Source organism: Salmo salar, chromosome 08 (genome assembly GCF_965601325.2).
Source record: "Salmo salar chromosome 08, fSalSal1, whole genome shotgun sequence".
NCBI lineage: Eukaryota > Metazoa > Chordata > Actinopteri > Salmoniformes > Salmonidae > Salmo > Salmo salar.
The window spans coordinates 1,383,706-1,396,930 of NC_138298.1; the positions used below are offsets into that span (position 1 = coordinate 1,383,706).

The 13,225-nt window shown below is 42.6% G+C and overlaps 31 non-coding genes and 1 pseudogene across 31 annotated transcripts; all 32 read left to right on the forward strand.

The window, feature by feature from the left end:
- The first annotated feature begins 105 nt into the window (after window positions 1-105).
- Window positions 106-224, forward strand: LOC145854116 (5S ribosomal RNA). Its single transcript, XR_014375001.1, has one exon. It is a non-coding gene; the product is annotated as a 5S ribosomal RNA (ribosomal RNA).
- Window positions 225-633: 409 nt separating this feature from the next.
- On the forward strand, window positions 634-752 carry LOC145885951 (5S ribosomal RNA). The gene has a single exon (XR_014397535.1). It is a non-coding gene; the product is annotated as a 5S ribosomal RNA (ribosomal RNA).
- Window positions 753-891: 139 nt separating this feature from the next.
- On the forward strand, window positions 892-1,010 carry LOC145854117 (5S ribosomal RNA). Its single transcript, XR_014375002.1, has one exon. It is a non-coding gene; the product is annotated as a 5S ribosomal RNA (ribosomal RNA).
- Window positions 1,011-1,419: 409 nt separating this feature from the next.
- Window positions 1,420-1,538, forward strand: LOC145854118 (5S ribosomal RNA). The gene has a single exon (XR_014375003.1). It is a non-coding gene; the product is annotated as a 5S ribosomal RNA (ribosomal RNA).
- A 409-nt stretch (window positions 1,539-1,947) lies between these two features.
- Window positions 1,948-2,066, forward strand: LOC145854119 (5S ribosomal RNA). Its single transcript, XR_014375004.1, has one exon. It is a non-coding gene; the product is annotated as a 5S ribosomal RNA (ribosomal RNA).
- Window positions 2,067-2,205: 139 nt separating this feature from the next.
- LOC145854120 (5S ribosomal RNA) lies at window positions 2,206-2,324 on the forward strand. The gene has a single exon (XR_014375005.1). It is a non-coding gene; the product is annotated as a 5S ribosomal RNA (ribosomal RNA).
- A 139-nt stretch (window positions 2,325-2,463) lies between these two features.
- On the forward strand, window positions 2,464-2,582 carry LOC145856465 (5S ribosomal RNA). Its single transcript, XR_014377356.1, has one exon. It is a non-coding gene; the product is annotated as a 5S ribosomal RNA (ribosomal RNA).
- A 409-nt stretch (window positions 2,583-2,991) lies between these two features.
- On the forward strand, window positions 2,992-3,110 carry LOC145885952 (5S ribosomal RNA). Its single transcript, XR_014397536.1, has one exon. It is a non-coding gene; the product is annotated as a 5S ribosomal RNA (ribosomal RNA).
- A 139-nt stretch (window positions 3,111-3,249) lies between these two features.
- Window positions 3,250-3,368, forward strand: LOC145854121 (5S ribosomal RNA). The gene has a single exon (XR_014375006.1). It is a non-coding gene; the product is annotated as a 5S ribosomal RNA (ribosomal RNA).
- Window positions 3,369-3,777: 409 nt separating this feature from the next.
- On the forward strand, window positions 3,778-3,896 carry LOC145854122 (5S ribosomal RNA). The gene has a single exon (XR_014375007.1). It is a non-coding gene; the product is annotated as a 5S ribosomal RNA (ribosomal RNA).
- Window positions 3,897-4,305: 409 nt separating this feature from the next.
- LOC145854869 (5S ribosomal RNA) lies at window positions 4,306-4,424 on the forward strand. Its single transcript, XR_014375756.1, has one exon. It is a non-coding gene; the product is annotated as a 5S ribosomal RNA (ribosomal RNA).
- A 139-nt stretch (window positions 4,425-4,563) lies between these two features.
- On the forward strand, window positions 4,564-4,682 carry LOC145854123 (5S ribosomal RNA). Its single transcript, XR_014375008.1, has one exon. It is a non-coding gene; the product is annotated as a 5S ribosomal RNA (ribosomal RNA).
- A 409-nt stretch (window positions 4,683-5,091) lies between these two features.
- On the forward strand, window positions 5,092-5,210 carry LOC145854124 (5S ribosomal RNA). The gene has a single exon (XR_014375009.1). It is a non-coding gene; the product is annotated as a 5S ribosomal RNA (ribosomal RNA).
- Window positions 5,211-5,619: 409 nt separating this feature from the next.
- On the forward strand, window positions 5,620-5,738 carry LOC145854126 (5S ribosomal RNA). The gene has a single exon (XR_014375011.1). It is a non-coding gene; the product is annotated as a 5S ribosomal RNA (ribosomal RNA).
- Window positions 5,739-5,877: 139 nt separating this feature from the next.
- Window positions 5,878-5,996, forward strand: LOC145854127 (5S ribosomal RNA). Its single transcript, XR_014375012.1, has one exon. It is a non-coding gene; the product is annotated as a 5S ribosomal RNA (ribosomal RNA).
- Window positions 5,997-6,135: 139 nt separating this feature from the next.
- Window positions 6,136-6,254, forward strand: LOC145854128 (5S ribosomal RNA). Its single transcript, XR_014375013.1, has one exon. It is a non-coding gene; the product is annotated as a 5S ribosomal RNA (ribosomal RNA).
- A 409-nt stretch (window positions 6,255-6,663) lies between these two features.
- On the forward strand, window positions 6,664-6,782 carry LOC145884129 (5S ribosomal RNA). Its single transcript, XR_014395708.1, has one exon. It is a non-coding gene; the product is annotated as a 5S ribosomal RNA (ribosomal RNA).
- Window positions 6,783-6,921: 139 nt separating this feature from the next.
- On the forward strand, window positions 6,922-7,040 carry LOC145854129 (5S ribosomal RNA). Its single transcript, XR_014375014.1, has one exon. It is a non-coding gene; the product is annotated as a 5S ribosomal RNA (ribosomal RNA).
- A 409-nt stretch (window positions 7,041-7,449) lies between these two features.
- LOC145854130 (5S ribosomal RNA) lies at window positions 7,450-7,568 on the forward strand. The gene has a single exon (XR_014375015.1). It is a non-coding gene; the product is annotated as a 5S ribosomal RNA (ribosomal RNA).
- Window positions 7,569-7,707: 139 nt separating this feature from the next.
- Window positions 7,708-7,826, forward strand: LOC145854131 (5S ribosomal RNA). Its single transcript, XR_014375016.1, has one exon. It is a non-coding gene; the product is annotated as a 5S ribosomal RNA (ribosomal RNA).
- Window positions 7,827-8,235: 409 nt separating this feature from the next.
- Window positions 8,236-8,354, forward strand: LOC145854132 (5S ribosomal RNA). The gene has a single exon (XR_014375017.1). It is a non-coding gene; the product is annotated as a 5S ribosomal RNA (ribosomal RNA).
- A 409-nt stretch (window positions 8,355-8,763) lies between these two features.
- On the forward strand, window positions 8,764-8,882 carry LOC145852785 (uncharacterized; annotated as a pseudogene).
- Window positions 8,883-9,021: 139 nt separating this feature from the next.
- On the forward strand, window positions 9,022-9,140 carry LOC145854133 (5S ribosomal RNA). The gene has a single exon (XR_014375018.1). It is a non-coding gene; the product is annotated as a 5S ribosomal RNA (ribosomal RNA).
- A 409-nt stretch (window positions 9,141-9,549) lies between these two features.
- Window positions 9,550-9,668, forward strand: LOC145854134 (5S ribosomal RNA). The gene has a single exon (XR_014375019.1). It is a non-coding gene; the product is annotated as a 5S ribosomal RNA (ribosomal RNA).
- A 409-nt stretch (window positions 9,669-10,077) lies between these two features.
- LOC145854135 (5S ribosomal RNA) lies at window positions 10,078-10,196 on the forward strand. The gene has a single exon (XR_014375020.1). It is a non-coding gene; the product is annotated as a 5S ribosomal RNA (ribosomal RNA).
- Window positions 10,197-10,335: 139 nt separating this feature from the next.
- Window positions 10,336-10,454, forward strand: LOC145854137 (5S ribosomal RNA). The gene has a single exon (XR_014375022.1). It is a non-coding gene; the product is annotated as a 5S ribosomal RNA (ribosomal RNA).
- A 409-nt stretch (window positions 10,455-10,863) lies between these two features.
- Window positions 10,864-10,982, forward strand: LOC145854138 (5S ribosomal RNA). The gene has a single exon (XR_014375023.1). It is a non-coding gene; the product is annotated as a 5S ribosomal RNA (ribosomal RNA).
- A 139-nt stretch (window positions 10,983-11,121) lies between these two features.
- LOC145854139 (5S ribosomal RNA) lies at window positions 11,122-11,240 on the forward strand. Its single transcript, XR_014375024.1, has one exon. It is a non-coding gene; the product is annotated as a 5S ribosomal RNA (ribosomal RNA).
- A 409-nt stretch (window positions 11,241-11,649) lies between these two features.
- Window positions 11,650-11,768, forward strand: LOC145854140 (5S ribosomal RNA). Its single transcript, XR_014375025.1, has one exon. It is a non-coding gene; the product is annotated as a 5S ribosomal RNA (ribosomal RNA).
- Window positions 11,769-12,177: 409 nt separating this feature from the next.
- LOC145884384 (5S ribosomal RNA) lies at window positions 12,178-12,296 on the forward strand. Its single transcript, XR_014395962.1, has one exon. It is a non-coding gene; the product is annotated as a 5S ribosomal RNA (ribosomal RNA).
- A 139-nt stretch (window positions 12,297-12,435) lies between these two features.
- Window positions 12,436-12,554, forward strand: LOC145857530 (5S ribosomal RNA). The gene has a single exon (XR_014378429.1). It is a non-coding gene; the product is annotated as a 5S ribosomal RNA (ribosomal RNA).
- Window positions 12,555-12,963: 409 nt separating this feature from the next.
- On the forward strand, window positions 12,964-13,082 carry LOC145854141 (5S ribosomal RNA). Its single transcript, XR_014375026.1, has one exon. It is a non-coding gene; the product is annotated as a 5S ribosomal RNA (ribosomal RNA).
- The last annotated feature ends 143 nt before the right edge of the window (window positions 13,083-13,225 follow it).

Here is a 13,225-nt window from a genome sequence, read left to right on the forward strand (position 1 = left end):
ATCAGCAACACTGCCTTGTATTAAGCATTTAATGATGAATTGACTAAATGTCTGTTTTATCAGACTCACTTTGACTATATATGTTGTAGCAAGAGATTGTTTCTCGCTTACGGCCATACCAGCCTGGGTACGCCCGATCTCGTCTGATCTCGGAAGCTAAGCAGGGTCGGGCCTGGTTAGTACTTGGATGGGAGACCGCCTGGGAATACCAGGTGCTGTAAGCATTTTGTCCACGAGGGTGTGCCCCTGCACTATTTCATCAGCAACACTGCCTTGTAGTAAGCATTTAATGATGAATTGACTAAATGCAGCTTCCTGCCTTTTTAATAGGATCAAATTTCCTTGTGTTTTCAATTAGCATCTGCCTTGTATTTATAAGACAAACAAGAATATTGTTGCTGAATGCAGCTTGTGTGTGCTTTGTGCTCCTTTGCCCTGTTCAAATGATGAAAGGAAATAAAGTTTGTATTTTATCCAACTACCTGTGCTAAAAAGTGATGGGAACAGTGTTTGTAATTTCTTCTACTTTTTCAGTGACACAAAGTTCAAGCTGCTTATCTAATTGGTGAAAATGCAATGTCTGTTTATCACACTCACTTTGACTATATATGTTGTAGCAAGAGGTTGTTTCTCGCTTACGGCCATACCAGCCTGGGTACGCCCAATCTCGTCTGATCTCGGAAGCTAAGCAGGGTCGGGCCTGGTTAGTACTTGGATGGGAGACCGCCTGGGAATACCAGGTGCTGTAAGCATTTTGTCCACGAGGGTGTGCTCTTGCACTATTTCATCAGCAACACTGCCTTGTATTAAGCATTTAATGATGAATTGACTAAATGTCTGTTTTATCAGACTCACTTTGACTATATATGTTGTAGCAAGAGATTGTTTCTCGCTTACGGCCATACCAGCCTGGGTACGCCCGATCTCGTCTGATCTCGGAAGCTAAGCAGGGTCGGGCCTGGTTAGTACTTGGATGGGAGACCGCCTGGGAATACCAGGTGCTGTAAGCATTTTGTCCACGAGGGTGTGCCCCTGCACTATTTCATCAGCAACACTGCCTTGTAGTAAGCATTTAATGATGAATTGACTAAATGCAGCTTCCTGCCTTTTTAATAGGATCAAATTTCCTTGTGTTTTCAATTAGCATCTGCCTTGTATTTATAAGACAAACAAGAATATTGTTGCTGAATGCAGCTTGTGTGTGCTTTGTGCTCCTTTGCCCTGTTCAAATGATGAAAGGAAATAAAGTTTGTATTTTATCCAACTACCTGTGCTAAAAAGTGATGGGAACAGTGTTTGTAATTTCTTCTACTTTTTCAGTGACACAAAGTTCAAGCTGCTTATCTAATTGGTGAAAATGCAATGTCTGTTTATCACACTCACTTTGACTATATATGTTGTAGCAAGAGATTGTTTCTCGCTTACGGCCATACCAGCCTGGGTACGCCCGATCTCGTCTGATCTCGGAAGCTAAGCAGGGTCGGGCCTGGTTAGTACTTGGATGGGAGACCGCCTGGGAATACCAGGTGCTGTAAGCATTTTGTCCACGAGGGTGTGCCCCTGCACTATTTCATCAGCAACACTGCCTTGTAGTAAGCATTTAATGATGAATTGACTAAATGCAGCTTCCTGCCTTTTTAATAGGATCAAATTTCCTTGTGTTTTCAATTAGCATCTGCCTTGTATTTATAAGACAAACAAGAATATTGTTGCTGAATGCAGCTTGTGTGTGCTTTGTGCTCCTTTGCCCTGTTCAAATGATGAAAGGAAATAAAGTTTGTATTTTATCCAACTACCTGTGCTAAAAAGTGATGGGAACAGTGTTTGTAATTTCTTCTACTTTTTCAGTGACACAAAGTTCAAGCTGCTTATCTAATTGGTGAAAATGCAATGTCTGTTTATCACACTCACTTTGACTATATATGTTGTAGCAAGAGATTGTTTCTCGCTTACGGCCATACCAGCCTGGGTACGCCCGATCTCGTCTGATCTCGGAAGCTAAGCAGGGTCGGGCCTGGTTAGTACTTGGATGGGAGACCGCCTGGGAATACCAGGTGCTGTAAGCATTTTGTCCACGAGGGTGTGCTCTTGCACTATTTCATCAGCAACACTGCCTTGTATTAAGCATTTAATGATGAATTGACTAAATGTCTGTTTTATCAGACTCACTTTGACTATATATGTTGTAGCAAGAGATTGTTTCTCGCTTACGGCCATACCAGCCTGGGTACGCCCGATCTCGTCTGATCTCGGAAGCTAAGCAGGGTCGGGCCTGGTTAGTACTTGGATGGGAGACCGCCTGGGAATACCAGGTGCTGTAAGCATTTTGTCCACGAGGGTGTGCTCTTGCACTATTTCATCAGCAACACTGCCTTGTATTAAGCATTTAATGATGAATTGACTAAATGTCTGTTTTATCAGACTCACTTTGACTATATATGTTGTAGCAAGAGATTGTTTCTCGCTTACGGCCATACCAGCCTGGGTACGCCCGATCTCGTCTGATCTCGGAAGCTAAGCAGGGTTGGGCCTGGTTAGTACTTGGATGGGAGACCGCCTGGGAATACCAGGTGCTGTAAGCATTTTGTCCACGAGGGTGTGCCCCTGCACTATTTCATCAGCAACACTGCCTTGTAGTAAGCATTTAATGATGAATTGACTAAATGCAGCTTCCTGCCTTTTTAATAGGATCAAATTTCCTTGTGTTTTCAATTAGCATCTGCCTTGTATTTATAAGACAAACAAGAATATTGTTGCTGAATGCAGCTTGTGTGTGCTTTGTGCTCCTTTGCCCTGTTCAAATGATGAAAGGAAATAAAGTTTGTATTTTATCCAACTACCTGTGCTAAAAAGTGATGGGAACAGTGTTTGTAATTTCTTCTACTTTTTCAGTGACACAAAGTTCAAGCTGCTTATCTAATTGGTGAAAATGCAATGTCTGTTTATCACACTCACTTTGACTATATATGTTGTAGCAAGAGGTTGTTTCTCGCTTACGGCCATACCAGCCTGGGTACGCCCAATCTCGTCTGATCTCGGAAGCTAAGCAGGGTCGGGCCTGGTTAGTACTTGGATGGGAGACCGCCTGGGAATACCAGGTGCTGTAAGCATTTTGTCCACGAGGGTGTGCTCTTGCACTATTTCATCAGCAACACTGCCTTGTATTAAGCATTTAATGATGAATTGACTAAATGTCTGTTTTATCAGACTCACTTTGACTATATATGTTGTAGCAAGAGATTGTTTCTCGCTTACGGCCATACCAGCCTGGGTACGCCCGATCTCGTCTGATCTCGGAAGCTAAGCAGGGTCGGGCCTGGTTAGTACTTGGATGGGAGACCGCCTGGGAATACCAGGTGCTGTAAGCATTTTGTCCACGAGGGTGTGCCCCTGCACTATTTCATCAGCAACACTGCCTTGTAGTAAGCATTTAATGATGAATTGACTAAATGCAGCTTCCTGCCTTTTTAATAGGATCAAATTTCCTTGTGTTTTCAATTAGCATCTGCCTTGTATTTATAAGACAAACAAGAATATTGTTGCTGAATGCAGCTTGTGTGTGCTTTGTGCTCCTTTGCCCTGTTCAAATGATGAAAGGAAATAAAGTTTGTATTTTATCCAACTACCTGTGCTAAAAAGTGATGGGAACAGTGTTTGTAATTTCTTCTACTTTTTCAGTGACACAAAGTTCAAGCTGCTTATCTAATTGGTGAAAATGCAATGTCTGTTTATCACACTCACTTTGACTATATATGTTGTAGCAAGAGATTGTTTCTCGCTTACGGCCATACCAGCCTGGGTACGCCCGATCTCGTCTGATCTCGGAAGCTAAGCAGGGTCGGGCCTGGTTAGTACTTGGATGGGAGACCGCCTGGGAATACCAGGTGCTGTAAGCATTTTGTCCACGAGGGTGTGCCCCTGCACTATTTCATCAGCAACACTGCCTTGTAGTAAGCATTTAATGATGAATTGACTAAATGCAGCTTCCTGCCTTTTTAATAGGATCAAATTTCCTTGTGTTTTCAATTAGCATCTGCCTTGTATTTATAAGACAAACAAGAATATTGTTGCTGAATGCAGCTTGTGTGTGCTTTGTGCTCCTTTGCCCTGTTCAAATGATGAAAGGAAATAAAGTTTGTATTTTATCCAACTACCTGTGCTAAAAAGTGATGGGAACAGTGTTTGTAATTTCTTCTACTTTTTCAGTGACACAAAGTTCAAGCTGCTTATCTAATTGGTGAAAATGCAATGTCTGTTTATCACACTCACTTTGACTATACATGTTGTAGCAAGAGATTGTTTCTCGCTTACGGCCATACCAGCCTGGGTACACCCGATCTCGTCTGATCTCGGAAGCTAAGCAGGGTCGGGCCTGGTTAGTACTTGGATGGGAGACCGCCTGGGAATACCAGGTGCTGTAAGCATTTTGTCCACGAGGGTGTGCTCTTGCACTATTTCATCAGCAACACTGCCTTGTATTAAGCATTTAATGATGAATTGACTAAATGTCTGTTTTATCAGACTCACTTTGACTATATATGTTGTAGCAAGAGATTGTTTCTCGCTTACGGCCATACCAGCCTGGGTACGCCCGATCTCGTCTGATCTCGGAAGCTAAGCAGGGTCGGGCCTGGTTAGTACTTGGATGGGAGACCGCCTGGGAATACCAGGTGCTGTAAGCATTTTGTCCACGAGGGTGTGCCCCTGCACTATTTCATCAGCAACACTGCCTTGTAGTAAGCATTTAATGATGAATTGACTAAATGCAGCTTCCTGCCTTTTTAATAGGATCAAATTTCCTTGTGTTTTCAATTAGCATCTGCCTTGTATTTATAAGACAAACAAGAATATTGTTGCTGAATGCAGCTTGTGTGTGCTTTGTGCTCCTTTGCCCTGTTCAAATGATGAAAGGAAATAAAGTTTGTATTTTATCCAACTACCTGTGCTAAAAAGTGATGGGAACAGTGTTTGTAATTTCTTCTACTTTTTCAGTGACACAAAGTTCAAGCTGCTTATCTAATTGGTGAAAATGCAATGTCTGTTTATCACACTCACTTTGACTATATATGTTGTAGCAAGAGATTGTTTCTCGCTTACGGCCATACCAGCCTGGGTACGCCCGATCTCGTCTGATCTCGGAAGCTAAGCAGGGTCGGGCCTGGTTAGTACTTGGATGGGAGACCGCCTGGGAATACCAGGTGCTGTAAGCATTTTGTCCACGAGGGTGTGCCCCTGCACTATTTCATCAGCAACACTGCCTTGTAGTAAGCATTTAATGATGAATTGACTAAATGCAGCTTCCTGCCTTTTTAATAGGATCAAATTTCCTTGTGTTTTCAATTAGCATCTGCCTTGTATTTATAAGACAAACAAGAATATTGTTGCTGAATGCAGCTTGTGTGTGCTTTGTGCTCCTTTGCCCTGTTCAAATGATGAAAGGAAATAAAGTTTGTATTTTATCCAACTACCTGTGCTAAAAAGTGATGGGAACAGTGTTTGTAATTTCTTCTACTTTTTCAGTGACACAAAGTTCAAGCTGCTTATCTAATTGGTGAAAATGCAATGTCTGTTTATCACACTCACTTTGACTATATATGTTGTAGCAAGAGATTGTTTCTCGCTTACGGCCATACCAGCCTGGGTACGCCCGATCTCGTCTGATCTCGGAAGCTAAGCAGGGTCGGGCCTGGTTAGTACTTGGATGGGAGACCGCCTGGGAATACCAGGTGCTGTAAGCATTTTGTCCACGAGGGTGTGCTCTTGCACTATTTCATCAGCAACACTGCCTTGTATTAAGCATTTAATGATGAATTGACTAAATGTCTGTTTTATCAGACTCACTTTGACTATATATGTTGTAGCAAGAGATTGTTTCTCGCTTACGGCCATACCAGCCTGGGTACGCCCGATCTCGTCTGATCTCGGAAGCTAAGCAGGGTCGGGCCTGGTTAGTACTTGGATGGGAGACCGCCTGGGAATACCAGGTGCTGTAAGCATTTTGTCCACGAGGGTGTGCTCTTGCACTATTTCATCAGCAACACTGCCTTGTATTAAGCATTTAATGATGAATTGACTAAATGTCTGTTTTATCAGACTCACTTTGACTATATATGTTGTAGCAAGAGATTGTTTCTCGCTTACGGCCATACCAGCCTGGGTACGCCCGATCTCGTCTGATCTCGGAAGCTAAGCAGGGTCGGGCCTGGTTAGTACTTGGATGGGAGACCGCCTGGGAATACCAGGTGCTGTAAGCATTTTGTCCACGAGGGTGTGCCCCTGCACTATTTCATCAGCAACACTGCCTTGTAGTAAGCATTTAATGATGAATTGACTAAATGCAGCTTCCTGCCTTTTTAATAGGATCAAATTTCCTTGTGTTTTCAATTAGCATCTGCCTTGTATTTATAAGACAAACAAGAATATTGTTGCTGAATGCAGCTTGTGTGTGCTTTGTGCTCCTTTGCCCTGTTCAAATGATGAAAGGAAATAAAGTTTGTATTTTATCCAACTACCTGTGCTAAAAAGTGATGGGAACAGTGTTTGTAATTTCTTCTACTTTTTCAGTGACACAAAGTTCAAGCTGCTTATCTAATTGGTGAAAATGCAATGTCTGTTTATCACACTCACTTTGACTATATATGTTGTAGCAAGAGATTGTTTCTCGCTTACGGCCATACCAGCCTGGGTACGCCCGATCTCGTCTGATCTCGGAAGCTAAGCAGGGTCGGGCCTGGTTAGTACTTGGATGGGAGATCGCCTGGGAATACCAGGTGCTGTAAGCATTTTGTCCACGAGGGTGTGCTCTTGCACTATTTCATCAGCAACACTGCCTTGTATTAAGCATTTAATGATGAATTGACTAAATGTCTGTTTTATCAGACTCACTTTGACTATATATGTTGTAGCAAGAGATTGTTTCTCGCTTACGGCCATACCAGCCTGGGTACGCCCGATCTCGTCTGATCTCGGAAGCTAAGCAGGGTCGGGCCTGGTTAGTACTTGGATGGGAGACCGCCTGGGAATACCAGGTGCTGTAAGCATTTTGTCCACGAGGGTATGCCCCTGCACTATTTCATCAGCAACACTGCCTTGTAGTAAGCATTTAATGATGAATTGACTAAATGCAGCTTCCTGCCTTTTTAATAGGATCAAATTTCCTTGTGTTTTCAATTAGCATCTGCCTTGTATTTATAAGACAAACAAGAATATTGTTGCTGAATGCAGCTTGTGTGTGCTTTGTGCTCCTTTGCCCTGTTCAAATGATGAAAGGAAATAAAGTTTGTATTTTATCCAACTACCTGTGCTAAAAAGTGATGGGAACAGTGTTTGTAATTTCTTCTACTTTTTCAGTGACACAAAGTTCAAGCTGCTTATCTAATTGGTGAAAATGCAATGTCTGTTTATCACACTCACTTTGACTATATATGTTGTAGCAAGAGATTGTTTCTCGCTTACGGCCATACCAGCCTGGGTACGCCCGATCTCGTCTGATCTCGGAAGCTAAGCAGGGTCGGGCCTGGTTAGTACTTGGATGGGAGACCGCCTGGGAATACCAGGTGCTGTAAGCATTTTGTCCACGAGGGTGTGCTCTTGCACTATTTCATCAGCAACACTGCCTTGTATTAAGCATTTAATGATGAATTGACTAAATGTCTGTTTTATCAGACTCACTTTGACTATATATGTTGTAGCAAGAGATTGTTTCTCGCTTACGGCCATACCAGCCTGGGTACGCCCGATCTCGTCTGATCTCGGAAGCTAAGCAGGGTCGGGCCTGGTTAGTACTTGGATGGGAGACCGCCTGGGAATACCAGGTGCTGTAAGCATTTTGTCCACGAGGGTGTGCCCCTGCACTATTTCATCAGCAACACTGCCTTGTAGTAAGCATTTAATGATGAATTGACTAAATGCAGCTTCCTGCCTTTTTAATAGGATCAAATTTCCTTGTGTTTTCAATTAGCATCTGCCTTGTATTTATAAGACAAACAAGAATATTGTTGCTGAATGCAGCTTGTGTGTGCTTTGTGCTCCTTTGCCCTGTTCAAATGATGAAAGGAAATAAAGTTTGTATTTTATCCAACTACCTGTGCTAAAAAGTGATGGGAACAGTGTTTGTAATTTCTTCTACTTTTTCAGTGACACAAAGTTCAAGCTGCTTATCTAATTGGTGAAAATGCAATGTCTGTTTATCACACTCACTTTGACTATATATGTTGTAGCAAGAGATTGTTTCTCGCTTACGGCCATACCAGCCTGGGTACGCCCGATCTCGTCTGATCTCGGAAGCTAAGCAGGGTCGGGCCTGGTTAGTACTTGGATGGGAGACCGCCTGGGAATACCAGGTGCTGTAAGCATTTTGTCCACGAGGGTGTGCCCCTGCACTATTTCATCAGCAACACTGCCTTGTAGTAAGCATTTAATGATGAATTGACTAAATGCAGCTTCCTGCCTTTTTAATAGGATCAAATTTCCTTGTGTTTTCAATTAGCATCTGCCTTGTATTTATAAGACAAACAAGAATATTGTTGCTGAATGCAGCTTGTGTGTGCTTTGTGCTCCTTTGCCCTGTTCAAATGATGAAAGGAAATAAAGTTTGTATTTTATCCAACTACCTGTGCTAAAAAGTGATGGGAACAGTGTTTGTAATTTCTTCTACTTTTTCAGTGACACAAAGTTCAAGCTGCTTATCTAATTGGTGAAAATGCAATGTCTGTTTATCACACTCACTTTGACTATATATGTTGTAGCAAGAGATTGTTTCTCGCTTAAGGCCATACCAGCCTGGGTACGCCCGATCTCGTCTGATCTCGGAAGCTAAGCAGGGTCAGGCCTGGTTAGTACTTGGATGGGAGATCGCCTGGGAATACCAGGTGCTGTAAGCATTTTGTCCACGAGGGTGTGCTCTTGCACTATTTCATCAGCAACACTGCCTTGTATTAAGCATTTAATGATGAATTGACTAAATGTCTGTTTTATCAGACTCACTTTGACTATATATGTTGTAGCAAGAGATTGTTTCTCGCTTACGGCCATACCAGCCTGGGTACGCCCGATCTCGTCTGATCTCGGAAGCTAAGCAGGGTCGGGCCTGGTTAGTACTTGGATGGGAGACCGCCTGGGAATACCAGGTGCTGTAAGCATTTTGTCCACGAGGGTGTGCCCCTGCACTATTTCATCAGCAACACTGCCTTGTAGTAAGCATTTAATGATGAATTGACTAAATGCAGCTTCCTGCCTTTTTAATAGGATCAAATTTCCTTGTGTTTTCAATTAGCATCTGCCTTGTATTTATAAGACAAACAAGAATATTGTTGCTGAATGCAGCTTGTGTGTGCTTTGTGCTCCTTTGCCCTGTTCAAATGATGAAAGGAAATAAAGTTTGTATTTTATCCAACTACCTGTGGTAAAAAGTGATGGGAACAGTGTTTGTAATTTCTTCTACTTTTTCAGTGACACAAAGTTCAAGCTGCTTATCTAATTGGTGAAAATGCAATGTCTGTTTATCACACTCACTTTGACTATATATGTTGTAGCAAGAGATTGTTTCTCGCTTACGGCCATACCAGCCTGGGTACGCCCGATCTCGTCTGATCTCGGAAGCTAAGCAGGGTCGGGCCTGGTTAGTACTTGGATGGGAGACCGCCTGGGAATACCAGGTGCTGTAAGCATTTTGTCCACGAGGGTGTGCCCCTGCACTATTTCATCAGCAACACTGCCTTGTAGTAAGCATTTAATGATGAATTGACTAAATGCAGCTTCCTGCCTTTTTAATAGGATCAAATTTCCTTGTGTTTTCAATTAGCATCTGCCTTGTATTTATAAGACAAACAAGAATATTGTTGCTGAATGCAGCTTGTGTGTGCTTTGTGCTCCTTTGCCCTGTTCAAATGATGAAAGGAAATAAAGTTTGTATTTTATCCAACTACCTGTGCTAAAAAGTGATGGGAACAGTGTTTGTAATTTCTTCTACTTTTTCAGTGACACAAAGTTCAAGCTGCTTATCTAATTGGTGAAAATGCAATGTCTGTTTATCACACTCACTTTGACTATATATGTTGTAGCAAGAGATTGTTTCTCGCTTACGGCCATACCAGCCTGGGTACGCCCGATCTCGTCTGATCTCGGAAGCTAAGCAGGGTCGGGCCTGGTTAGTACTTGGATGGGAGACCGCCTGGGAATACCAGGTGCTGTAAGCATTTTGTCCACGAGGGTGTGCTCTTGCACTATTTCATCAGCAACACTGCCTTGTATTAAGCATTTAATGATGAATTGACTAAATGTCTGTTTTATCAGACTCACTTTGACTATATATGTTGTAGCAAGAGATTGTTTCTCGCTTACGGCCATACCAGCCTGGGTACGCCCGATCTCGTCTGATCTCGGAAGCTAAGCAGGGTCGGGCCTGGTTAGTACTTGGATGGGAGACCGCCTGGGAATACCAGGTGCTGTAAGCATTTTGTCCACGAGGGTGTGCCCCTGCACTATTTCATCAGCAACACTGCCTTGTAGTAAGCATTTAATGATGAATTGACTAAATGCAGCTTCCTGCCTTTTTAATAGGATCAAATTTCCTTGTGTTTTCAATTAGCATCTGCCTTGTATTTATAAGACAAACAAGAATATTGTTGCTGAATGCAGCTTGTGTGTGCTTTGTGCTCCTTTGCCCTGTTCAAATGATGAAAGGAAATAAAGTTTGTATTTTATCCAACTACCTGTGCTAAAAAGTGATGGGAACAGTGTTTGTAATTTCTTCTACTTTTTCAGTGACACAAAGTTCAAGCTGCTTATCTAATTGGTGAAAATGCAATGTCTGTTTATCACACTCACTTTGACTATATATGTTGTAGCAAGAGATTGTTTCTCGCTTACGGCCATACCAGCCTGGGTACGCCCGATCTCGTCTGATCTCGGAAGCTAAGCAGGGTCGGGCCTGGTTAGTACTTGGATGGGAGACCGCCTGGGAATACCAGGTGCTGTAAGCATTTTGTCCACGAGGGTGTGCTCTTGCACTATTTCATCAGCAACACTGCCTTGTATTAAGCATTTAATGATGAATTGACTAAATGTCTGTTTTATCAGACTCACTTTGACTATATATGTTGTAGCAAGAGATTGTTTCTCGCTTACGGCCATACCAGCCTGGGTACGCCCGATCTCGTCTGATCTCGGAAGCTAAGCAGGGTCGGGCCTGGTTAGTACTTGGATGGGAGACCGCCTGGGAATACCAGGTGCTGTAAGCATTTTGTCCACGAGGGTGTGCCCCTGCACTATTTCATCAGCAACACTGCCTTGTAGTAAGCATTTAATGATGAATTGACTAAATGCAGCTTCCTGCCTTTTTAATAGGATCAAATTTCCTTGTGTTTTCAATTAGCATCTGCCTTGTATTTATAAGACAAACAAGAATATTGTTGCTGAATGCAGCTTGTGTGTGCTTTGTGCTCCTTTGCCCTGTTCAAATGATGAAAGGAAATAAAGTTTGTATTTTATCCAACTACCTGTGCTAAAAAGTGATGGGAACAGTGTTTGTAATTTCTTCTACTTTTTCAGTGACACAAAGTTCAAGCTGCTTATCTAATTGGTGAAAATGCAATGTCTGTTTATCACACTCACTTTGACTATATATGTTGTAGCAAGAGATTGTTTCTCGCTTACGGCCATACCAGCCTGGGTACGCCCGATCTCGTCTGATCTCGGAAGCTAAGCAGGGTCGGGCCTGGTTAGTACTTGGATGGGAGACCGCCTGGGAATACCAGGTGCTGTAAGCATTTTGTCCACGAGGGTGTGCCCCTGCACTATTTCATCAGCAACACTGCCTTGTAGTAAGCATTTAATGATGAATTGACTAAATGCAGCTTCCTGCCTTTTTAATAGGATCAAATTTCCTTGTGTTTTCAATTAGCATCTGCCTTGTATTTATAAGACAAACAAGAATATTGTTGCTGAATGCAGCTTGTGTGTGCTTTGTGCTCCTTTGCCCTGTTCAAATGATGAAAGGAAATAAAGTTTGTATTTTATCCAACTACCTGTGCTAAAAAGTGATGGGAACAGTGTTTGTAATTTCTTCTACTTTTTCAGTGACACAAAGTTCAAGCTGCTTATCTAATTGGTGAAAATGCAATGTCTGTTTATCACACTCACTTTGACTATATATGTTGTAGCAAGAGATTGTTTCTCGCTTACGGCCATACCAGCCTGGGTACTCCCGATCTCGTCTGATCTCGGAAGCTAAGCAGGGTCGGGCCTGGTTAGTACTTGGATGGGAGATCGCCTGGGAATACCAGGTGCTGTAAGCATTTTGTCCACGAGGGTGTGCTCTTGCACTATTTCATCAGCAACACTGCCTTGTATTAAGCATTTAATGATGAATTGACTAAATGTCTGTTTTATCAGACTCACTTTGACTATATATGTTGTAGCAAGAGATTGTTTCTCGCTTACGGCCATACCAGCCTGGGTACGCCCGATCTCGTCTGATCTCGGAAGCTAAGCAGGGTCGGGCCTGGTTAGTACTTGGATGGGAGACCCCCTGGGAATACCAGGTGCTGTAAGCATTTTGTCCACGAGGGTGTGCCCCTGCACTATTTCATCAGCAACACTGCCTTGTAGTAAGCATTTAATGATGAATTGACTAAATGCAGCTTCCTGCCTTTTTAATAGGATCAAATTTCCTTGTGTTTTCAATTAGCATCTGCCTTGTATTTATAAGACAAACAAGAATATTGTTGCTGAATGCAGCTTGTGTGTGCTTTGTGCTCCTTTGCCCTGTTCAAATGATGAAAGGAAATAAAGTTTGTATTTTATCCAACTACCTGTGGTAAAAAGTGATGGGAACAGTGTTTGTAATTTCTTCTACTTTTTCAGTGACACAAAGTTCAAGCTGCTTATCTAATTGGTGAAAATGCAATGTCTGTTTATCACACTCACTTTGACTATATATGTTGTAGCAAGAGATTGTTTCTCGCTTACGGCCATACCAGCCTGGGTACGCCCGATCTCGTCTGATCTCGGAAGCTAAGCAGGGTCGGGCCTGGTTAGTACTTGGATGGGAGACCGCCTGGGAATACCAGGTGCTGTAAGCATTTTGTCCACGAGGGTGTGCCCCTGCACTATTTCATCAGCAACACTGCCTTGTAGTAAGCATTTAATGATGAATTGACTAAATGCAGCTTCCTGCCTTTTTAATAGGATCAAATTTCCTTGTGTTTTCAATTAGCATCTGCCT